Source organism: Camelina sativa, chromosome 18, assembly GCF_030686135.1.
Source record: "Camelina sativa cultivar CO46 ecotype springtype chromosome 18, ASM3068613v1".
NCBI classification, from domain to species: Eukaryota; Viridiplantae; Streptophyta; class Magnoliopsida; order Brassicales; family Brassicaceae; genus Camelina; species Camelina sativa.
In genome coordinates this window covers 9,303,632-9,323,922 of record NC_141897.1, presented here as the reverse complement: position 1 = coordinate 9,323,922, position 20,291 = coordinate 9,303,632, and the positions used below count along the sequence as shown (strand labels likewise).

The window sequence follows — 20,291 nt, the reverse complement described above, 5'->3', positions numbered from 1 at the left end:
TGAGTTTTCAAAAAACGATATATCCAATTGCATGATATATACTAACGGATGCGATCATACCAGCACTAATGCACCGTATCCCATCAGAACTCCGCAGTTAAGCGTGCTTGGGCGAGAGTAGTACTAGGATGGGTGACCTCCCTGGAAGTCCTCGTGTTGCATCCCTCCCTCTTTTTTTTTTTTTTTTTTTTGGTTGTTGCGTAAGCCTATATAGTACAAACATAACGTCGTAACTTTTACATCGTGAGGAACCACGCGACCCATAATACCTTTTCGGAAAGCCCCAAGAGTGTTTCCGGCAAGGCAATGGGTCTTCGTCCCATTGGACCATTCTGGAGGCCGAATTTTGACGTTTAAAAGTGTTTCGGATGTTTTTTTGTGATCGCGACACAATTAGCTACGAGTACAAAATTATGTTCGGATATGGTTATCTCTTGTTTTTCGCGGTTCGAAGCACGTCCAAGGTGAATAAACCGGTCCACATATCAAGTGGGACCCACATTGAATGATCCCTTGAGTTTTCAAAAAACGATATATGCGATTGCATGATATATACTAACGGATGCGATCATACCAGCACTAATGCACCGTATCCCATCAGAACTCCGCAGTTAAGCATGCTTGGGCGAGAGTAGTACTAGGATGGCTGACCTCCCGGGAAGTCCTCGTGTTGCATCCCTCCCTCTTTTTTTTTTTTGGTTGTTGCGTAAGCCTATATAGTAAAAACATAACGTCGTAACTTTTACATCGTGAGGAACCACGCGACCCATAATACCTTTTCGGAAAGCCCCAAGAGTGTTTCCGGCAAGGCAATGGGTCTTTGTGCCATTGGACAATTCTAGAGGCCGAATTTTGACGTTTAAAAGTGTTTCGGATGTTTTTTTGTGATCGCGACACAATTAGCTACGAGTACAAGATTATGTTCGGATATGGTTATCTCTTGTTTTTCGCGGTTCGAAGCACGTCCAAGGTGAATAAACCGGTCCACATATCAAGTGGGACCCACATTGAATGATCCCTTGAGTTTTCAAAAAACGATATATGCGATTGCATGATATATACTAACGGATGTGATCATACCAGCACTAATGCACCGTATCCCATCAGAACTCCGCAGTTAAGCGTGCTTGGGCGAGAGTAGTACTAGGATGGCTGACCTCCCGGGAAGTCCTCGTGTTGCATCCCTCCCTCTTTTTTTTTTTTGGTTGTTGCGTAAGCCTATATAGTAAAAACATAACGTCGTAACTTTTACATCGTGAGGAACCACGCGACCCATAATACCTTTTCGGAAAGCCCCAAGAGTGTTTCCGGCAAGGCAATGGGTCTTTGTGCCATTGGACCATTCTGGAGGCCGAATTTTGACGTTTAAAAGTGTTTCGGATGTTTTTTTGTGATCGCGACACAATTAGCTACGAGTACAAAATTATGTTCGGATATGGTTATCTCTTGTTTTTCGCGGTTCGAAGCACGTCCAAGGTGAATAAACCGGTCCACATATCAAGTGGGACCCACATTGAATGATCCCTTGAGTTTTCAAAAAACGATATATGCGATTGCATGATATATACTAACGGATGCGATCATACCAGCACTAATGCACCGGATCCCATCAGAACTCCGCAGTTAAGCGTGCTTGGGCGAGAGTAGTACTAGGATGGGTGACCTCCCGGGAAGTCCTCGTGTTGCATCCCTCCCTCTTTTTTTTTTTTTTTTTTTGGTTGTTGCGTAACCCTATATAGTACAAACATAACGTCGTAACTTTTACATCGTGAGGAACCACGCGACCCATAATACCTTTTCGGAAAGCCCCAAGAGTGTTTCCGGCAAGGCAATGGGTCTTTGTCCCATTGGACCATTCTGGAGGCCGAATTTTGACGTTTAAAAGTGTTTCGGATGTTTTTTTGTGATCGCGACACAATTAGCTACGAGTACAAAATTATGTTCGGATATGGTTATCTCTTGTTTTTCGCGGTTCGAAGCACGTCCAAGGTGAATAAACCGGTCCACATATCAAGTGGGACCCACATTGAATGATCCCTTGAGTTTTCAAAAAACGATATATGCGATTGCATGATATATACTAACGGATGCGATCATACCAGCACTAATGCACCGTATCCCATCAGAACTCCGCAGTTAAGCGTGCTTGGGCGAGAGTAGTACTAGGATGGGTGACCTCCCGGGAAGTCCTCGTGCTGCATCCCTCCCTCCTTTTTTTTTTTTTTTTTTTGGATGTTGCGTAAGCCTATAGAGTACAAACATAACGTCGTAACTTTTACATCGTGAGGAACCACGCGACCCATAATACCTTTTCGGAAAGCCCCAAGAGTGTTTCCGGCAAGGCAATAGGTCTTTGTCCCATTGGACCATTCTGGAGGCCGAATTTTGACGTTTAAAAGTGTTTCGGATGTTTTTTTGTGATCGCGACACAATTAGCTACGAGTACAAAATTATGTTCGGATATGGTTATCTCTTGTTTTTCGCGGTTCGAAGCACGTCCAAGGTGAATAAACCGGTCCACATATCAAGTGGGACCCACATTGGATGATCCCTTGAGTTTTCAAAAAACGATATATCCAATTGCATGATATATACTAACGGATGCGATCATACCAGCACTAATGCACCGTATCCCATCAGAACTCCGCAGTTAAGCGTGCTTGGGCGAGAGTAGTACTAGGATGGGTGACCTCCCTGGAAGTCCTCGTGTTGCATCCCTCCCTCTTTTTTTTTTTTTTTTTTTTGGTTGTTGCGTAAGCCTATATAGTACAAACATAACGTCGTAACTTTTACATCGTGAGGAACCACGCGACCCATAATACCTTTTCGGAAAGCCCCAAGAGTGTTTCCGGCAAGGCAATGGGTCTTCGTCCCATTGGACCATTCTGGAGGCCGAATTTTGACGTTTAAAAGTGTTTCGGATGTTTTTTTGTGATCGCGACACAATTAGCTACGAGTACAAAATTATGTTCGGATATGGTTATCTCTTGTTTTTCGCGGTTCGAAGCACGTCCAAGGTGAATAAACCGGTCCACATATCAAGTGGGACCCACATTGAATGATCCCTTGAGTTTTCAAAAAACGATATATGCGATTGCATGATATATACTAACGGATGCGATCATACCAGCACTAATGCACCGTATCCCATCAGAACTCCGCAGTTAAGCATGCTTGGGCGAGAGTAGTACTAGGATGGCTGACCTCCCGGGAAGTCCTCGTGTTGCATCCCTCCCTCTTTTTTTTTTTTGGTTGTTGCGTAAGCCTATATAGTAAAAACATAACGTCGTAACTTTTACATCGTGAGGAACCACGCGACCCATAATACCTTTTCGGAAAGCCCCAAGAGTGTTTCCGGCAAGGCAATGGGTCTTTGTGCCATTGGACAATTCTAGAGGCCGAATTTTGACGTTTAAAAGTGTTTCGGATGTTTTTTTGTGATCGCGACACAATTAGCTACGAGTACAAGATTATGTTCGGATATGGTTATCTCTTGTTTTTCGCGGTTCGAAGCACGTCCAAGGTGAATAAACCGGTCCACATATCAAGTGGGACCCACATTGAATGATCCCTTGAGTTTTCAAAAAACGATATATGCGATTGCATGATATATACTAACGGATGTGATCATACCAGCACTAATGCACCGTATCCCATCAGAACTCCGCAGTTAAGCGTGCTTGGGCGAGAGTAGTACTAGGATGGCTGACCTCCCGGGAAGTCCTCGTGTTGCATCCCTCCCTCTTTTTTTTTTTTGGTTGTTGCGTAAGCCTATATAGTAAAAACATAACGTCGTAACTTTTACATCGTGAGGAACCACGCGACCCATAATACCTTTTCGGAAAGCCCCAAGAGTGTTTCCGGCAAGGCAATGGGTCTTTGTGCCATTGGACCATTCTGGAGGCCGAATTTTGACGTTTAAAAGTGTTTCGGATGTTTTTTTGTGATCGCGACACAATTAGCTACGAGTACAAAATTATGTTCGGATATGGTTATCTCTTGTTTTTCGCGGTTCGAAGCACGTCCAAGGTGAATAAACCGGTCCACATATCAAGTGGGACCCACATTGAATGATCCCTTGAGTTTTCAAAAAACGATATATGCGATTGCATGATATATACTAACGGATGCGATCATACCAGCACTAATGCACCGGATCCCATCAGAACTCCGCAGTTAAGCGTGCTTGGGCGAGAGTAGTACTAGGATGGGTGACCTCCCGGGAAGTCCTCGTGTTGCATCCCTCCCTCTTTTTTTTTTTTTTTTTTTGGTAGTTGCGTAAGCCTATATAGTACAAACATAACGTCGTAACTTTTACATCGTGAGGAACCACGCGACCCATAATACCTTTTCGGAAAGCCCCAAGAGTGTTTCCGGCAAGGCAATGGGTCTTTGTCCCATTGGACCATTCTGGAGGCCGAATTTTGACGTTTAAAAGTGTTTCGGATGTTTTTTTGTGATCGCGACACAATTAGCTACGAGTACAAAATTATGTTCGGATATGGTTATCTCTTGTTTTTCGCGGTTCGAAGCACGTCCAAGGTGAATAAACCGGTCCACATATCAAGTGGGACCCACATTGAATGATCCCTTGAGTTTTCAAAAAACGATATATGCGATTGCATGATATATACTAACGGATGCGATCATACCAGCACTAATGCACCGTATCCCATCAGAACTCCGCAGTTAAGCGTGCTTGGGCGAGAGTAGTACTAGGATGGGTGACCTCCCGGGAAGTCCTCGTGCTGCATCCCTCCCTCCTTTTTTTTTTTTTTTTTTTGGATGTTGCGTAAGCCTATAGAGTACAAACATAACGTCGTAACTTTTACATCGTGAGGAACCACGCGACCCATAATACCTTTTCGGAAAGCCCCAAGAGTGTTTCCGGCAAGGCAATAGGTCTTTGTCCCATTGGACCATTCTGGAGGCCGAATTTTGACGTTTAAAAGTGTTTCGGATGTTTTTTTGTGATCGCGACACAATTAGCTACGAGTACAAAATTATGTTCGGATATGGTTATCTCTTGTTTTTCGCGGTTCGAAGCACGTCCAAGGTGAATAAACCGGTCCACATATCAAGTGGGACCCACATTGGATGATCCCTTGAGTTTTCAAAAAACGATATATCCAATTGCATGATATATACTAACGGATGCGATCATACCAGCACTAATGCACCGTATCCCATCAGAACCCCGCAGTTAAGCGTGCTTGGGCGAGAGTAGTACTAGGATGGGTGACCTCCCTGGAAGTCCTCGTGTTGCATCCCTCCCTCTTTTTTTTTTTTTTTTTTTTGGTTGTTGCGTAAGCCTATATAGTACAAACATAACGTCGTAACTTTTACATCGTGAGGAACCACGCGACCCATAATACCTTTTCGGAAAGCCCCAAGAGTGTTTCCGGCAAGGCAATGGGTCTTCGTCCCATTGGACCATTCTGGAGGCCGAATTTTGACGTTTAAAAGTGTTTCGGATGTTTTTTTGTGATCGCGACACAATTAGCTACGAGTACAAAATTATGTTCGGATATGGTTATCTCTTGTTTTTCGCGGTTCGAAGCACGTCCAAGGTGAATAAACCGGTCCACATATCAAGTGGGACCCACATTGAATGATCCCTTGAGTTTTCAAAAAACGATATATGCGATTGCATGATATATACTAACGGATGCGATCATACCAGCACTAATGCACCGTATCCCATCAGAACTCCGCAGTTAAGCATGCTTGGGCGAGAGTAGTACTAGGATGGCTGACCTCCCGGGAAGTCCTCGTGTTGCATCCCTCCCTCTTTTTTTTTTTTGGTTGTTGCGTAAGCCTATATAGTAAAAACATAACGTCGTAACTTTTACATCGTGAGGAACCACGCGACCCATAATACCTTTTCGGAAAGCCCCAAGAGTGTTTCCGGCAAGGCAATGGGTCTTTGTGCCATTGGACAATTCTGGAGGCCGAATTTTGACGTTTAAAAGTGTTTCGGATGTTTTTTTGTGATCGCGACACAATTAGCTACGAGTACAAGATTATGTTCGGATATGGTTATCTCTTGTTTTTTGCGGTTCGAAGCACGTCCAAGGTGAATAAACCGGTCCACATATCAAGTGGGACCCACATTGAATGATCCCTTGAGTTTTCAAAAAACGATATATGCGATTGCATGATATATACTAACGGATGTGATCATACCAGCACTAATGCACCGTATCCCATCAGAACTCCGCAGTTAAGCGTGCTTGGGCGAGAGTAGTACTAGGATGGCTGACCTCCCGGGAAGTCCTCGTGTTGCATCCCTCCCTCTTTTTTTTTTTTGGTTGTTGCGTAAGCCTATATAGTAAAAACATAACGTCGTAACTTTTACATCGTGAGGAACCACGCGACCCATAATACCTTTTCGGAAAGCCCCAAGAGTGTTTCCGGCAAGGCAATGGGTCTTTGTGCCATTGGACCATTCTGGAGGCCGAATTTTGACGTTTAAAAGTGTTTCGGATGTTTTTTTGTGATCACGACACAATTAGCTACGAGTACAAAATTATGTTCGGATATGGTTATCTCTTGTTTTTCGCGGTTCGAAGCACGTCCAAGGTGAATAAACCGGTCCACATATCAAGTGGGACCCACATTGAATGATCCCTTGAGTTTTCAAAAAACGATATATGCGATTGCATGATATATACTAACGGATGCGATCATACCAGCACTAATGCACCGGATCCCATCAGAACTCCGCAGTTAAGCGTGCTTGGGCGAGAGTAGTACTAGGATGGGTGACCTCCCGGGAAGTCCTCGTGTTGCATCCCTCCCTCTTTTTTTTTTTTTTTTTTTGGTAGTTGCGTAAGCCTATATAGTACAAACATAACGTCGTAACTTTTACATCGTGAGGAACCACGCGACCCATAATACCTTTTCGGAAAGCCCCAAGAGTGTTTCCGGCAAGGCAATGGGTCTTTGTCCCATTGGACCATTCTGGAGGCCGAATTTTGACGTTTAAAAGTGTTTCGGATGTTTTTTTGTGATCGCGACACAATTAGCTACGAGTACAAAATTATGTTCGGATATGGTTATCTCTTGTTTTTCGCGGTTCGAAGCACGTCCAAGGTGAATAAACCGGTCCACATATCAAGTGGGACCCACATTGGATGATCCCTTGAGTTTTCAAAAAACGATATATCCAATTGCATGATATATACTAACGGATGCGATCATACCAGCACTAATGCACCGTATCCCATCAGAACTCCGCAGTTAAGCGTGCTTGGGCGAGAGTAGTACTAGGATGGGTGACCTCCCTGGAAGTCCTCGTGTTGCATCCCTCCCTCTTTTTTTTTTTTTTTTTTTTGGTTGTTGCGTAAGCCTATATAGTACAAACATAACGTCGTAACTTTTACATCGTGAGGAACCACGCGACCCATAATACCTTTTCGGAAAGCCCCAAGAGTGTTTCCGGCAAGGCAATGGGTCTTCGACCCATTGGACCATTCTGGAGGCCGAATTTTGACGTTTAAAAGTGTTTCGGATGTTTTTTTGTGATCGCGACACAATTAGCTACGAGTACAAAATTATGTTCGGATATGGTTATCTCTTGTTTTTCGCGGTTCGAAGCACGTCCAAGGTGAATAAACCGGTCCACATATCAAGTGGGACCCACATTGAATGATCCCTTGAGTTTTCAAAAAACGATATATGCGATTGCATGATATATACTAACGGATGCGATCATACCAGCACTAATGCACCGTATCCCATCAGAACTCCGCAGTTAAGCGTGCTTGGGCGAGAGTAGTACTAGGATGGCTGACCTCCCGGGAAGTCCTCGTGTTGCATCCCTCCCTCTTTTTTTTTTTTGGTTGTTGCGTAAGCCTATATAGTAAAAACATAACGTCGTAACTTTTACATCGTGAGGAACCACGCGACCCATAATACCTTTTCGGAAAGCCCCAAGAGTGTTTCCGGCAAGGCAATGGGTCTTTGTGCCATTGGACAATTCTGGAGGCCGAATTTTGACGTTTAAAAGTGTTTCGGATGTTTTTTTGTGATCGCGACACAATTAGCTACGAGTACAAGATTATGTTCGGATATGGTTATCTCTTGTTTTTCGCGGTTCGAAGCACGTCCAAGGTGAATAAACCGGTCCACATATCAAGTGGGACCCACATTGAATGATCCCTTGAGTTTTCAAAAAACGATATATGCGATTGCATGATATATACTAACGGATGTGATCATACCAGCACTAATGCACCGTATCCCATCAGAACTCCGCAGTTAAGCGTGCTTGGGCGAGAGTAGTACTAGGATGGCTGACCTCCCGGGAAGTCCTCGTGTTGCATCCCTCCCTCTTTTTTTTTTTTGGTTGTTGCGTAAGCCTATATAGTAAAAACATAACGTCGTAACTTTTACATCGTGAGGAACCACGCGACCCATAATACCTTTTCGGAAAGCCCCAAGAGTGTTTCCGGCAAGGCAATGGGTCTTTGTGCCATTGGACCATTCTGGAGGCCGAATTTTGACGTTTAAAAGTGTTTCGGATGTTTTTTTGTGATCGCGACACAATTAGCTACGAGTACAAAATTATGTTCGGATATGGTTATCTCTTGTTTTTCGCGGTTCGAAGCACGTCCAAGGTGAATAAACCGGTCCACATATCAAGTGGGACCCACATTGAATGATCCCTTGAGTTTTCAAAAAACGATATATGCGATTGCATGATATATACTAACGGATGCGATCATACCAGCACTAATGCACCGGATCCCATCAGAACTCCGCAGTTAAGCGTGCTTGGGCGAGAGTAGTACTAGGATGGCTGACCTCCCGGGAAGTCCTCGTGTTGCATCCCTCCCTCTTTTTTTTTTTTTTTTTTTGGTAGTTGCGTAAGCCTATATAGTACAAACATAACGTCGTAACTTTTACATCGTGAGGAACCACGCGACCCATAATACCTTTTCGGAATGCCCCAAGAGTGTTTCCGGCAAGGCAATGGGTCTTTGTCCCATTGGACCATTCTGGAGGCCGAATTTTGACGTTTAAAAGTGTTTCGGATGTTTTTTTGTGATCGCGACACAATTAGCTACGAGTACAAAATTATGTTCGGATATGGTTATCTCTTGTTTTTCGCGGTTCGAAGCACGTCCAAGGTGAATAAACCGGTCCACATATCAAGTGGGACCCACATTGGATGATCCCTTGAGTTTTCAAAAAACGATATATCCAATTGCATGATATATACTAACGGATGCGATCATACCAGCACTAATGCACCGTATCCCATCAGAACTCCGCAGTTAAGCGTGCTTGGGCGAGAGTAGTACTAGGATGGGTGACCTCCCTGGAAGTCCTCGTGTTGCATCCCTCCCTCTTTTTTTTTTTTTTTTTTTTGGTTGTTGCGTAAGCCTATATAGTACAAACATAACGTCGTAACTTTTACATCGTGAGGAACCACGCGACCCATAATACCTTTTCGGAAAGCCCCAAGAGTGTTTCCGGCAAGGCAATGGGTCTTCGTCCCATTGGACCATTCTGGAGGCCGAATTTTGACGTTTAAAAGTGTTTCGGATGTTTTTTTGTGATCGCGACACAATTAGCTACGAGTACAAAATTATGTTCGGATATGGTTATCTCTTGTTTTTCGCGGTTCGAAGCACGTCCAAGGTGAATAAACCGGTCCACATATCAAGTGGGACCCACATTGAATGATCCCTTGAGTTTTCAAAAAACGATATATGCGATTGCATGATATATACTAACGGATGCGATCATACCAGCACTAATGCACCGTATCCCATCAGAACTCTGCAGTTAAGCGTGCTTGGGCGAGAGTAGTACTAGGATGGCTGACCTCCCGGGAAGTCCTCGTGTTGCATCCCTCCCTCTTTTTTTTTTTTGGTTGTTGCGTAAGCCAATATAGTAAAAACATAACGTCGTAACTTTTACATCGTGAGGAACCACGCGACCCATAATACCTTTTCGGAAAGCCCCAAGAGTGTTTCCGGCAAGGCAATGGGTCTTTGTGCCATTGGACAATTCTGGAGGCCGAATTTTGACGTTTAAAAGTGTTTCGGATGTTTTTTTGTGATCGCGACACAATTAGCTACGAGTACAAGATTATGTTCGGATATGGTTATCTCTTGTTTTTCGCGGTTCGAAGCACGTCCAAGGTGAATAAACCGGTCCACATATCAAGTGGGACCCACATTGAATGATCCCTTGAGTTTTCAAAAAACGATATATGCGATTGCATGATATATACTAACGGATGTGATCATACCAGCACTAATGCACCGTATCCCATCAGAACTCCGCAGTTAAGCGTGCTTGGGCGAGAGTAGTACTAGGATGGCTGACCTCCCGGGAAGTCCTCGTGTTGCATCCCTCCCTCTTTTTTTTTTTTGGTTGTTGCGTAAGCCTATATAGTAAAAACATAACGTCGTAACTTTTACATCGTGAGGAACCACGCGACCCATAATACCTTTTCGGAAAGCCCCAAGAGTGTTTCCGGCAAGGCAATGGGTCTTTGTGCCATTGGACAATTCTGGAGGCCGAATTTTGACGTTTAAAAGTGTTTCGGATGTTTTTTTGTGATCGCGACACAATTAGCTACGAGTACAAGATTATGTTCGGATATGGTTATCTCTTGTTTTTCGCGGTTCGAAGCACGTCCAAGGTGAATAAACCGGTCCACATATCAAGTGGGACCCACATTGAATGATCCCTTGAGTTTTCAAAAAACGATATATGCGATTGCATGATATATACTAACGGATGTGATCATACCAGCACTAATGCACCGTATCCCATCAGAACTCCGCAGTTAAGCGTGCTTGGGCGAGAGTAGTACTAGGATGGCTGACCTCCCGGGAAGTCCTCGTGTTGCATCCCTCCCTCTTTTTTTTTTTGGTTGTTGCGTAAGCCTATATAGTAAAAACATAACGTCGTAACTTTTACATCGTGAGGAACCACGCGACCCATAATACCTTTTCGGAAAGCCCCAAGAGTGTTTCCGGCAAGACAATGGGTCTTTGTGCCATTGGACCATTCTGGAGGCCGAATTTTGACGTTTAAAAGTGTTTCGGATGTTTTTTTGTGATCGCGACACAATTAGCTACGAGTACAAAATTATGTTCGGATATGGTTATCTCTTGTTTTTCGCGGTTCGAAGCACGTCCAAGGTGAATAAACCGGTCCACATATCAAGTGGGACCCACATTGAATGATCCCTTGAGTTTTCAAAAAACGATATATGCGATTGCATGATATATACTAACGGATGTGATCATACCAGCACTAATGCACCGTATCCCATCAGAACTCCGCAGTTAAGCGTGCTTGGGCGAGAGTAGTACTAGGATGGCTGACCTCCCGGGAAGTCCTCGTGTTGCATCCCTCCCTCTTTTTTTTTTTGGTTGTTGCGTAAGCCTATATAGTAAAAACATAACGTCGTAACTTTTACATCGTGAGGAACCACGCGACCCATAATACCTTTTCGGAAAGCCCCAAGAGTGTTTCCGGCAAGGCAATGGGTCTTTGTGCCATTGGACCATTCTGGAGGCCGAATTTTGACGTTTAAAAGTGTTTCGGATGTTTTTTTGTGATCGCGACACAATTAGCTACGAGTACAAAATTATGTTCGGATATGGTTATCTCTTGTTTTTCGCGGTTCGAAGCACGTCCAAGGTGAATAAACCGGTCCACATATCAAGTGGGACCCACATTGAATGATCCCTTGAGTTTTCAAAAAACGATATATGCGATTGCATGATATATACTAACGGATGCGATCATACCAGCACTAATGCACCGGATCCCATCAGAACTCCGCAGTTAAGCGTGCTTGGGCGAGAGTAGTACTAGGATGGGTGACCTCCCGGGAAGTCCTCGTGTTGCATCCCTCCCTCTTTTTTTTTTTTTTTTTTTGGTAGTTGCGTAAGCCTATATAGTACAAACATAACGTCGTAACTTTTACATCGTGAGGAACCACGCGACCCATAATACCTTTTCGGAAAGCCCCAAGAGTGTTTCCGGCAAGGCAATGGGTCTTTGTGCCATTGGACCATTCTGGAGGCCGAATTTTGACGTTTAAAAGTGTTTCGGATGTTTTTTTGTGATCGCGACACAATTAGCTACGAGTACAAAATTATGTTCGGATATGGTTATCTCTTGTTTTTCGCGGTTCGAAGCACGTCCAAGGTGAATAAACCGGTCCACATATCAAGTGGGACCCACATTGAATGATCCCTTGAGTTTTCAAAAAACGATATATGCGATTGCATGATATATACTAACGGATGCGATCATACCAGCACTAATGCACCGGATCCCATCAGAACTCCGCATTTAAGCGTGCTTGGGCGAGAGTAGTACTAGGATGGGTGACCTCCCGGGAAGTCCTCGTGTTGCATCCCTCCCTCTTTTTTTTTTTTTTTTTTTTTGGTAGTTGCGTAAGCCTATATAGTACAAACATAACGTCGTAACTTTTACATCGTGAGGAACCACGCGACCCATAATACCTTTTCGGAAAGCCCCAAGAGTGTTTCCGGCAAGGCAATGGGTCTTTGTCCCATTGGACCATTCTGGAGGTCGAATTTTGACGTTTAAAAGTGTTTCGGATGTTTTTTTGTGATCGCGACACAATTAGCTACGAGTACAAAATTATGTTCGGATATGGTTATCTCTTGTTTTTCGCGGTTCGAAGCACGTCCAAGGTGAATAAACCGGTCCACATATCAAGTGGGACCCACATTGAATGATCCCTTGAGTTTTCAAAAAACGATATATGCGATTGCATGATATATACTAACGGATGTGATCATACCAGCACTAATGCACCGTATCCCATCAGAACTCCGCAGTTAAGCGTGCTTGGGCGAGAGTAGTACTAGGATGGCTGACCTCCCGGGAAGTCCTCGTGTTGCATCCCTCCCTCTTTTTTTTTTTGGTTGTTGCGTAAGCCTATATAGTAAAAACATAACGTCGTAACTTTTACATCGTGAGGAACCACGCGACCCATAATACCTTTTCGGAAAGCCCCAAGAGTGTTTCCGGCAAGGCAATGGGTCTTTGTGCCATTGGACCATTCTGGAGGCCGAATTTTGACGTTTAAAAGTGTTTCGGATGTTTTTTTGTGATCGCGACACAATTAGCTACGAGTACAAAATTATGTTCGGATATGGTTATCTCTTGTTTTTCGCGGTTCGAAGCACGTCCAAGGTGAATAAACCGGTCCACATATCAAGTGGGACCCACATTGAATGATCCCTTGAGTTTTCAAAAAACGATATATGCGATTGCATGATATATACTAACGGATGCGATCATACCAGCACTAATGCACCGGATCCCATCAGAACTCCGCAGTTAAGCGTGCTTGGGCGAGAGTAGTACTAGGATGGGTGACCTCCCGGGAAGTCCTCGTGTTGCATCCCTCCCTCTTTTTTTTTTTTTTTTTTTGGTAGTTGCGTAAGCCTATATAGTACAAACATAACGTCGTAACTTTTACATCGTGAGGAACCACGCGACCCATAATACCTTTTCGGAAAGCCCCAAGAGTGTTTCCGGCAAGGCAATGGGTCTTTGTGCCATTGGACCATTCTGGAGGCCGAATTTTGACGTTTAAAAGTGTTTCGGATGTTTTTTTGTGATCGCGACACAATTAGCTACGAGTACAAAATTATGTTCGGATATGGTTATCTCTTGTTTTTCGCGGTTCGAAGCACGTCCAAGGTGAATAAACCGGTCCACATATCAAGTGGGACCCACATTGAATGATCCCTTGAGTTTTCAAAAAACGATATATGCGATTGCATGATATATACTAACGGATGCGATCATACCAGCACTAATGCACCGGATCCCATCAGAACTCCGCATTTAAGCGTGCTTGGGCGAGAGTAGTACTAGGATGGGTGACCTCCCGGGAAGTCCTCGTGTTGCATCCCTCCCTCTTTTTTTTTTTTTTTTTTTTTGGTAGTTGCGTAAGCCTATATAGTACAAACATAACGTCGTAACTTTTACATCGTGAGGAACCACGCGACCCATAATACCTTTTCGGAAAGCCCCAAGAGTGTTTCCGGCAAGGCAATGGGTCTTTGTCCCATTGGACCATTCTGGAGGCCGAATTTTGACGTTTAAAAGTGTTTCGGATGTTTTTTTGTGATCGCGACACAATTAGCTACGAGTACAAAATTATGTTCGGATATGGTTATCTCTTGTTTTTCGCGGTTCGAAGCACGTCCAAGGTGAATAAACCGGTCCACATATCAAGTGGGACCCACATTGAATGATCCCTTGAGTTTTCAAAAAACGATATATGCGATTGCATGATATATACTAACGGATGCGATCATACCAGCACTAATGCACCGTATCCCATCAGAACTCCGCAGTTAAGCGTGCTTGGGCGAGAGTAGTACTAGGATGGGTGACCTCCCTGGAAGTCCTCGTGTTGCATCCCTCCCTCTTTTTTTTTTTTTTTTTGGTTGTTGCGTAAGCCTATATAGTACAAACATAACGTCGTAACTTTTACATCGTGAGGAACCACGCGACCCATAATACCTTTTCGGAAAGCCCCAAGAGTGTTTCCGGCAAGGCAATAGGTCTTTGTCCCATTGGACCATTCTGGAGGCCGAATTTTGACGTTTAAAAGTGTTTCGGATGTTTTTTTGTGATCGCGACACAATTAGCTACGAGTACAAAATTATGTTCGGATATGGTTATCTCTTGTTTTTCGCGGTTCGAAGCACGTCCAAGGTGAATAAACCGGTCCACATATCAAGTGGGACCCACATTGGATGATCCCTTGAGTTTTCAAAAAACGATATATCCAATTGCATGATATATACTAACGGATGCGATCATACCAGCACTAATGCACCGTATCCCATCAGAACTCCGCAGTTAAGCGTGCTTGGGCGAGAGTAGTACTAGGATGGGTGACCTCCCTGGAAGTCCTCGTGTTGCATCCCTCCCTCTTTTTTTTTTTTTTTTTGGTTGTTGCGTAAGCCTATATAGTACAAACATAACGTCGTAACTTTTACATCGTGAGGAACCACGCGACCCATAATACCTTTTCGGAAAGCCCCAAGAGTGTTTCCGGCAAGGCAATGGGTCTTCGTCCCATTGGACCATTCTGGAGGCCGAATTTTGACGTTTAAAAGTGTTTCGGATGTTTTTTTGTGATCGCGACACAATTAGCTACGAGTACAAAATTATGTTCGGATATGGTTATCTCTTGTTTTTCGCGGTTCGAAGCACGTCCAAGGTGAATAAACCGGTCCACATATCAAGTGGGACCCACATTGAATGATCCCTTGAGTTTTCAAAAAACGATATATGCGATTGCATGATATATACTAACGGATGCGATCATACCAGCACTAATGCACCGTATCCCATCAGAACTCCGCAGTTAAGCGTGCTTGGGCGAGAGTAGTACTAGGATGGCTGACCTCCCGGGAAGTCCTCGTGTTGCATCCCTCCCTCTTTTTTTTTTTGGTTGTTGCGTAAGCCTATATAGTAAAAACATAACGTCGTAACTTTTACATCGTGAGGAACCACGCGACCCATAATACCTTTTCGGAAAGCCCCAAGAGTGTTTTCGGCAAGGCAATGGGTCTTTGTGCCATTGGACAATTCTGGAGGCCGAATTTTGACGTTTAAAAGTGTTTCGGATGTTTTTTTGTGATCGCGACACAATTAGCTACGAGTACAAGATTATGTTCGGATATGGTTATCTCTTGTTTTTCGCGGTTCGAAGCACGTCCAAGGTGAATAAACCGGTCCACATATCAAGTGGGACCCACATTGAATGATCCCTTGAGTTTTCAAAAAACGATATATGTGATTGCATGATATATACTAACGGATGTGATCATACCAGCACTAATGCACCGTATCCCATCAGAACTCCGCAGTTAAGCGTGCTTGGGCGAGAGTAGTACTAGGATGGCTGACCTCCCGGGAAGTCCTTGTGTTGCATCCCTCCCTCTTTTTTTTTTTTGGTTGTTGCGTAAGCCTATATAGTAAAAACATAACGTCGTAACTTTTACATCGTGAGGAACCACGCGACCCATAATACCTTTTCGGAAAGCCCCAAGAGTGTTTCCGGCAAGGCAATGGGGCTTTGTGCCATTGGACCATTCTGGAGGTCGAATTTTGACGTTTAAAAGTGTTTCGGATGTTTTTTTGTGATCGCGACACAATTAGCTACGAGTACAAAATTATGTTCGGATATGGTTATCTCTTGTTTTTCGCGGTTCGAAGCACGTCCAAGGTGAATAAACCGGTCCACATATCAAGTGGGACCCACATTGAATGATCCCTTGAGTTTTCAAAAAACGATATATGCGATTGCATGATATATACTAACAGATGCGATCATACCAGCACTAATGCACCGGATCGCATCAGAACTCCGCAGTTAAGCGTGCTTGGGCGAGAGTAGTACTAGGATGGGTGACCTCCCGGGAAGTCCTCGTGTTGCATCCCTCCCTCTTTTTTTTTTTTTTTTTTTTTGGTTGTTGCGTAAGCCTATATAGTCCAAACATAACGTCGTAACTTTTACATCGTGAGGAACCACGCGACCCATAATACCTTTTCGGAAAGCCCCAAGAGTGTTTCCGGCAAGGCAATAGGTCTTTGTCCCATTGGACCATTCTGGAGGCCGAATTTTGACGTTTAAAAGTGTTTCGGATGTTTTTTTGTGATCGCGACACAATTAGCTACGAGTACAAAATTATGTTCGGATATGGTTATCTCTTTTTTGTCCCACATTGAATGATCCCTTGAGTTTTCAAAAAATGATATATGCGATTGCATGATATATACTAACGGATGCGATCATACCAGCACTAATGCACCGTATCCCATCAGAACTCCGCAGTTAAGCGTGCTTGGGCGAGAGTAGTACTAAGATGGGTGACCTCCCGGGAAGTCCTCGTGTTGCATCCCTCCCTCTTTTTTTTTTTTTTTTTTTTGGTTGTTGCGTAAGCCTATATAGTACAAACATAACGTCGTAACTTTTACATCGTGAGGAACCACGCGACCCATAATACCTTTTCGGAAAGCCCCAAGAGTGTTTCCGGCAAGGCAATAGGTCTTTGTCCCATTGGACCATTCTGGAGGCCGAATTTTGACGTTTAAAAGTGTTTCGGATGTTTTTTTGTGATCGCGACACAATTAGCTACGAGTACAAAATTATGTTCGGATATGGTTATCTCTTGTTTTTCGCGGTTCGAAGCACGTCCAAGGTGAATAAACCGGTCCACATATCAAGTGGGACCCACATTGAATGATCCCTTGAGTTTTCAAAAAACGATATATGCGATTGCATGATATATACTAACGGATGCGATCATACCAGCACTAATGCACCGGATCCCATCAGAACAACGCAGTTAAGCGTGCTTGGGCGAGAGTAGTACTAGGATGGGTGACCTCCCAGGAAGTCCTCGTGTTGCATCCCTCCCTCTTTTTTTTTTTTTTTTTTTTTGGTTGTTGCGTAAGCCTATATAGTCCAAACATAACGTCGTAACTTTTACATCGTGAGGAACCACGCGACCCATAATACCTTTTCGGAAAGCCCCAAGAGTGTTTCCGGCAAGGCAATGGGTCTTTGTCCCATTGGACCATTCTGGAGGCCGAATTTTGACGTTTAAAAGTGTTTCGGATGTTTTTTTGTGATCGCGACACAATTAGCTACGAGTACAAGATTATGTTCGGATATGGTTATCTCTTGTTTTTCGCGGTTCGAAGCACGTCCAAGGTGAATAAACCGGTCCACATATCAAGTGGGACCCACATTGAATGATCCCTTGAGTTTTCAAAAAACGATATATGCGATTGCATGATATATACTAACGGATGCGATCATACCAGCACTAATGCACCGGATCCCATCAGAACAACGCAGTTAAGCGTGCTTGGGCGAGAGTAGTACTAGGATGGCTGACCTCCCGGGAAGTCCTCGTGTTGCATCCCTCCCTCTTTTTTTTTTTTTTTTTTTTTGGTTGTTGCGTAAGCCTATATAGTCCAAACATAACGTCGTAACTTTTACATCGTGAGGAACCACGCGACCCATAATACCTTTTCGGAAAGCCACAAGAGTGTTTCCGGCAAGGCAATGGGTGTTTGTCCCATTGGACCATTCTGGAGGCCGAATTTTGACGTTTAAAAGTGTTTCGGATGTTTTTTTGTGATCGCGACACAATTAGCTACGAGTACAAGATTATGTTCGGATATGGTTATCTCTTGTTTTTCGCGGTTCGAAGCACGTCCAAGGTGAATAAACCGGTCCACATATCAAGTGGGACCCACATTGAATGATCCCTTGAGTTTTCAAAAAACGATATATGCGATTGCATGATATATACTAACGGATGCGATCATACCAGCACTAATGCACCGGATCCCATCAGAACAACGCAGTTAAGCGTGCTTGGGCGAGAGTAGTACTAGGATGGGTGACCTCCCGGGAAGTCCTCGTGTTGCATCCCTCCCTCTTTTTTTTTTTTTTTTTTTTTGGTTGTTGCGTAAGCCTATATAGTCCAAACATAACGTCGTAACTTTTACATCGTGAGGAACCACGCGACCCATAATACCTTTTCGGAAAGCCCCAAGAGTGTTTCCGGCAAGGCAATGGGTCTTCGTGCCATTGGACCATTCTGGAGGCCGAATTTTGACGTTTAAAAGTGTTTCGGATGTTTTTTTGTGATCGCGACTCAATTAGCTACGAGTACAAGATTATGTTCGGATATGGTTATCTCTTGTTTTTCGCGGTTCGAAGCACGTCCAAGGTGAATAAACCGGTCCACATATCAAGTGGGACCCACATTGAATGATCCCTTGAGTTTTCAAAAAACGATATATGCGATTGCATGATATATACTAACGGATGCGATCATACCAGCACTAATGCACCGGATCCCATCAGAACTCCGCAGTTAAGCGTGCTTGCGCGAGAGTAGTACTAGGATGGGTGACCTCCCGGGAAGTCCTCGTGTTGCATCCCTCCCTCTTTTTTTTTTTTTTTTTTTGGTAGTTGCGTAAGCCTATATAGTACAAACATAACGTCGTAACTTTTACATCGTGAGGAACCACGCGACCCATAATACCTTTTCGGAAAGCCCCAAGAGTGTTTCCGGCAAGGCAATGGGTCTTTGTCCCATTGGACCATTCTGGAGGCCGAATTTTGACGTTTAAAAGTGTTTCGGATGTTTTTTTGTGATCGCGACACAATTAGCTACGAGTACAAAATTATGTTCGGATATGGTTATCTCTTGTTTTTCGCGGTTCGAAGCACGTCCAAGGTGAATAAACCGGTCCACATATCAAGTGGGACCCACATTGAATGATCCCTTGAGTTTTCAAAAAACGATATATGCGATTGCATGATATATACTAACGGATGCGATCATACCAGCACTAATGCACCGGATCGCATCAGAACTCCGCAGTTAAGCGTGCTTGGGCGAGAGTAGTACTAGGATGGGTGACCTCCCGGGAAGTCCTCGTGTTGCATCCCTTCCTCTTTTTTTTTTTTTTTTTTTGGTAGTTGCGTAAGCCTATATAGTACAAACATAACGTCGTAACTTTTACATCGTGAGGAACCACGCGACCCATAATACCTTTTCGGAAAGCCCCAAGAGTGTTTCCGGCAAGGCAATGGGTCTTCGTCCCATTGGACCATTCTGGAGGCCGAATTTTGATGTTTAAAAGTGTTTCGGATGTTTTTTTGTGATCGCGACACAATTAGCTACGAGTACAAAATTATGTTCGGATATGGTTATCTCTTGTTTTTCGCGGTTCGAAGCACGTCCAAGGTGAATAAACCGGTCCACATATCAAGTGGGACCCACATTGAATGATCCCTTGAGTTTTCAAAAAACGATATATGCGATTGCATGATATATACTAACGGATGCGATCATACCAGCACTAATGCACCGGATCCCATCAGAACAACGCAGTTAAGCGTGCTTGGGCGAGAGTAGTACTAGGATGGGTGACCTCCCAGGAAGTCCTCGTGTTGCATCCCTCCCTCTTTTTTTTTTTTTTTTTTTTTGGTTGTTGCGTAAGCCTATATAGTCCAAACATAACGTCGTAACTTTTACATCGTGAGGAACCACGCGACCCATAATACCTTTTCGGAAAGCCCCAAGAGTGTTTCCGGCAAGGCAATGGGTCTTTGTCCCATTGGACCATTCTGGAGGCCGAATTTTGACGTTTAAAAGTGTTTCGGATGTTTTTTTGTGATCGCGACACAATTAGCTACGAGTACAAGATTATGTTCGGATATGGTT

General features: G+C 43.9%; 31 non-coding genes and 9 pseudogenes across 31 annotated transcripts; all 40 read left to right on the top strand.

The window, feature by feature from the left end:
• Positions 1 to 46: 46 nt before the first annotated feature.
• On the top strand, positions 47 to 165 carry LOC147922564 (5S ribosomal RNA). Its single transcript, XR_015590311.1, has one exon. It is a non-coding gene; the product is annotated as a 5S ribosomal RNA (ribosomal RNA).
• A 395-nt stretch (positions 166 to 560) lies between these two features.
• LOC147922563 (5S ribosomal RNA) lies at positions 561 to 679 on the top strand (annotated as a pseudogene).
• A 387-nt stretch (positions 680 to 1,066) lies between these two features.
• LOC147922562 (5S ribosomal RNA) lies at positions 1,067 to 1,185 on the top strand. The gene has a single exon (XR_015589536.1). It is a non-coding gene; the product is annotated as a 5S ribosomal RNA (ribosomal RNA).
• Positions 1,186 to 1,572: 387 nt separating this feature from the next.
• On the top strand, positions 1,573 to 1,691 carry LOC147922561 (5S ribosomal RNA). Its single transcript, XR_015589997.1, has one exon. It is a non-coding gene; the product is annotated as a 5S ribosomal RNA (ribosomal RNA).
• A 394-nt stretch (positions 1,692 to 2,085) lies between these two features.
• LOC147922560 (5S ribosomal RNA) lies at positions 2,086 to 2,204 on the top strand. The gene has a single exon (XR_015590300.1). It is a non-coding gene; the product is annotated as a 5S ribosomal RNA (ribosomal RNA).
• Positions 2,205 to 2,599: 395 nt separating this feature from the next.
• LOC147922559 (5S ribosomal RNA) lies at positions 2,600 to 2,718 on the top strand. Its single transcript, XR_015590310.1, has one exon. It is a non-coding gene; the product is annotated as a 5S ribosomal RNA (ribosomal RNA).
• Positions 2,719 to 3,113: 395 nt separating this feature from the next.
• LOC147922558 (5S ribosomal RNA) lies at positions 3,114 to 3,232 on the top strand (annotated as a pseudogene).
• A 387-nt stretch (positions 3,233 to 3,619) lies between these two features.
• LOC147922557 (5S ribosomal RNA) lies at positions 3,620 to 3,738 on the top strand. The gene has a single exon (XR_015589535.1). It is a non-coding gene; the product is annotated as a 5S ribosomal RNA (ribosomal RNA).
• A 387-nt stretch (positions 3,739 to 4,125) lies between these two features.
• On the top strand, positions 4,126 to 4,244 carry LOC147922556 (5S ribosomal RNA). The gene has a single exon (XR_015589995.1). It is a non-coding gene; the product is annotated as a 5S ribosomal RNA (ribosomal RNA).
• Positions 4,245 to 4,638: 394 nt separating this feature from the next.
• LOC147922555 (5S ribosomal RNA) lies at positions 4,639 to 4,757 on the top strand. The gene has a single exon (XR_015590299.1). It is a non-coding gene; the product is annotated as a 5S ribosomal RNA (ribosomal RNA).
• Positions 4,758 to 5,152: 395 nt separating this feature from the next.
• On the top strand, positions 5,153 to 5,271 carry LOC147922554 (5S ribosomal RNA; annotated as a pseudogene).
• A 395-nt stretch (positions 5,272 to 5,666) lies between these two features.
• On the top strand, positions 5,667 to 5,785 carry LOC147922553 (5S ribosomal RNA; annotated as a pseudogene).
• A 387-nt stretch (positions 5,786 to 6,172) lies between these two features.
• On the top strand, positions 6,173 to 6,291 carry LOC147922552 (5S ribosomal RNA). The gene has a single exon (XR_015589534.1). It is a non-coding gene; the product is annotated as a 5S ribosomal RNA (ribosomal RNA).
• A 387-nt stretch (positions 6,292 to 6,678) lies between these two features.
• On the top strand, positions 6,679 to 6,797 carry LOC147922551 (5S ribosomal RNA). Its single transcript, XR_015589994.1, has one exon. It is a non-coding gene; the product is annotated as a 5S ribosomal RNA (ribosomal RNA).
• Positions 6,798 to 7,191: 394 nt separating this feature from the next.
• LOC147922550 (5S ribosomal RNA) lies at positions 7,192 to 7,310 on the top strand. Its single transcript, XR_015590309.1, has one exon. It is a non-coding gene; the product is annotated as a 5S ribosomal RNA (ribosomal RNA).
• A 395-nt stretch (positions 7,311 to 7,705) lies between these two features.
• LOC147922549 (5S ribosomal RNA) lies at positions 7,706 to 7,824 on the top strand. The gene has a single exon (XR_015590318.1). It is a non-coding gene; the product is annotated as a 5S ribosomal RNA (ribosomal RNA).
• A 387-nt stretch (positions 7,825 to 8,211) lies between these two features.
• LOC147922548 (5S ribosomal RNA) lies at positions 8,212 to 8,330 on the top strand. The gene has a single exon (XR_015589532.1). It is a non-coding gene; the product is annotated as a 5S ribosomal RNA (ribosomal RNA).
• Positions 8,331 to 8,717: 387 nt separating this feature from the next.
• On the top strand, positions 8,718 to 8,836 carry LOC147922547 (5S ribosomal RNA). Its single transcript, XR_015590107.1, has one exon. It is a non-coding gene; the product is annotated as a 5S ribosomal RNA (ribosomal RNA).
• Positions 8,837 to 9,230: 394 nt separating this feature from the next.
• LOC147922546 (5S ribosomal RNA) lies at positions 9,231 to 9,349 on the top strand. The gene has a single exon (XR_015590307.1). It is a non-coding gene; the product is annotated as a 5S ribosomal RNA (ribosomal RNA).
• Positions 9,350 to 9,744: 395 nt separating this feature from the next.
• Positions 9,745 to 9,863, top strand: LOC147922545 (5S ribosomal RNA; annotated as a pseudogene).
• Positions 9,864 to 10,250: 387 nt separating this feature from the next.
• On the top strand, positions 10,251 to 10,369 carry LOC147922544 (5S ribosomal RNA). The gene has a single exon (XR_015589531.1). It is a non-coding gene; the product is annotated as a 5S ribosomal RNA (ribosomal RNA).
• A 387-nt stretch (positions 10,370 to 10,756) lies between these two features.
• On the top strand, positions 10,757 to 10,875 carry LOC147922543 (5S ribosomal RNA). Its single transcript, XR_015589530.1, has one exon. It is a non-coding gene; the product is annotated as a 5S ribosomal RNA (ribosomal RNA).
• A 386-nt stretch (positions 10,876 to 11,261) lies between these two features.
• On the top strand, positions 11,262 to 11,380 carry LOC147922542 (5S ribosomal RNA). Its single transcript, XR_015589529.1, has one exon. It is a non-coding gene; the product is annotated as a 5S ribosomal RNA (ribosomal RNA).
• Positions 11,381 to 11,766: 386 nt separating this feature from the next.
• On the top strand, positions 11,767 to 11,885 carry LOC147922541 (5S ribosomal RNA). Its single transcript, XR_015589993.1, has one exon. It is a non-coding gene; the product is annotated as a 5S ribosomal RNA (ribosomal RNA).
• A 394-nt stretch (positions 11,886 to 12,279) lies between these two features.
• LOC147922540 (5S ribosomal RNA) lies at positions 12,280 to 12,398 on the top strand. Its single transcript, XR_015590188.1, has one exon. It is a non-coding gene; the product is annotated as a 5S ribosomal RNA (ribosomal RNA).
• Positions 12,399 to 12,794: 396 nt separating this feature from the next.
• Positions 12,795 to 12,913, top strand: LOC147922539 (5S ribosomal RNA). Its single transcript, XR_015589528.1, has one exon. It is a non-coding gene; the product is annotated as a 5S ribosomal RNA (ribosomal RNA).
• A 386-nt stretch (positions 12,914 to 13,299) lies between these two features.
• On the top strand, positions 13,300 to 13,418 carry LOC147922538 (5S ribosomal RNA). Its single transcript, XR_015589992.1, has one exon. It is a non-coding gene; the product is annotated as a 5S ribosomal RNA (ribosomal RNA).
• A 394-nt stretch (positions 13,419 to 13,812) lies between these two features.
• Positions 13,813 to 13,931, top strand: LOC147922537 (5S ribosomal RNA). The gene has a single exon (XR_015590187.1). It is a non-coding gene; the product is annotated as a 5S ribosomal RNA (ribosomal RNA).
• Positions 13,932 to 14,327: 396 nt separating this feature from the next.
• Positions 14,328 to 14,446, top strand: LOC147922536 (5S ribosomal RNA). Its single transcript, XR_015590306.1, has one exon. It is a non-coding gene; the product is annotated as a 5S ribosomal RNA (ribosomal RNA).
• Positions 14,447 to 14,838: 392 nt separating this feature from the next.
• Positions 14,839 to 14,957, top strand: LOC147922535 (5S ribosomal RNA). Its single transcript, XR_015590305.1, has one exon. It is a non-coding gene; the product is annotated as a 5S ribosomal RNA (ribosomal RNA).
• A 392-nt stretch (positions 14,958 to 15,349) lies between these two features.
• On the top strand, positions 15,350 to 15,468 carry LOC147922534 (5S ribosomal RNA). The gene has a single exon (XR_015590317.1). It is a non-coding gene; the product is annotated as a 5S ribosomal RNA (ribosomal RNA).
• A 386-nt stretch (positions 15,469 to 15,854) lies between these two features.
• LOC147922533 (5S ribosomal RNA) lies at positions 15,855 to 15,973 on the top strand (annotated as a pseudogene).
• Positions 15,974 to 16,360: 387 nt separating this feature from the next.
• LOC147922532 (5S ribosomal RNA) lies at positions 16,361 to 16,479 on the top strand. Its single transcript, XR_015590241.1, has one exon. It is a non-coding gene; the product is annotated as a 5S ribosomal RNA (ribosomal RNA).
• A 343-nt stretch (positions 16,480 to 16,822) lies between these two features.
• LOC147922531 (5S ribosomal RNA) lies at positions 16,823 to 16,941 on the top strand. The gene has a single exon (XR_015590247.1). It is a non-coding gene; the product is annotated as a 5S ribosomal RNA (ribosomal RNA).
• Positions 16,942 to 17,336: 395 nt separating this feature from the next.
• On the top strand, positions 17,337 to 17,455 carry LOC147922530 (5S ribosomal RNA; annotated as a pseudogene).
• Positions 17,456 to 17,851: 396 nt separating this feature from the next.
• Positions 17,852 to 17,970, top strand: LOC147922529 (5S ribosomal RNA; annotated as a pseudogene).
• A 396-nt stretch (positions 17,971 to 18,366) lies between these two features.
• Positions 18,367 to 18,485, top strand: LOC147922528 (5S ribosomal RNA). The gene has a single exon (XR_015589726.1). It is a non-coding gene; the product is annotated as a 5S ribosomal RNA (ribosomal RNA).
• Positions 18,486 to 18,881: 396 nt separating this feature from the next.
• On the top strand, positions 18,882 to 19,000 carry LOC147922527 (5S ribosomal RNA). The gene has a single exon (XR_015590198.1). It is a non-coding gene; the product is annotated as a 5S ribosomal RNA (ribosomal RNA).
• Positions 19,001 to 19,394: 394 nt separating this feature from the next.
• Positions 19,395 to 19,513, top strand: LOC147922526 (5S ribosomal RNA). The gene has a single exon (XR_015590145.1). It is a non-coding gene; the product is annotated as a 5S ribosomal RNA (ribosomal RNA).
• A 394-nt stretch (positions 19,514 to 19,907) lies between these two features.
• LOC147922525 (5S ribosomal RNA) lies at positions 19,908 to 20,026 on the top strand (annotated as a pseudogene).
• The last annotated feature ends 265 nt before the right edge of the window (positions 20,027 to 20,291 follow it).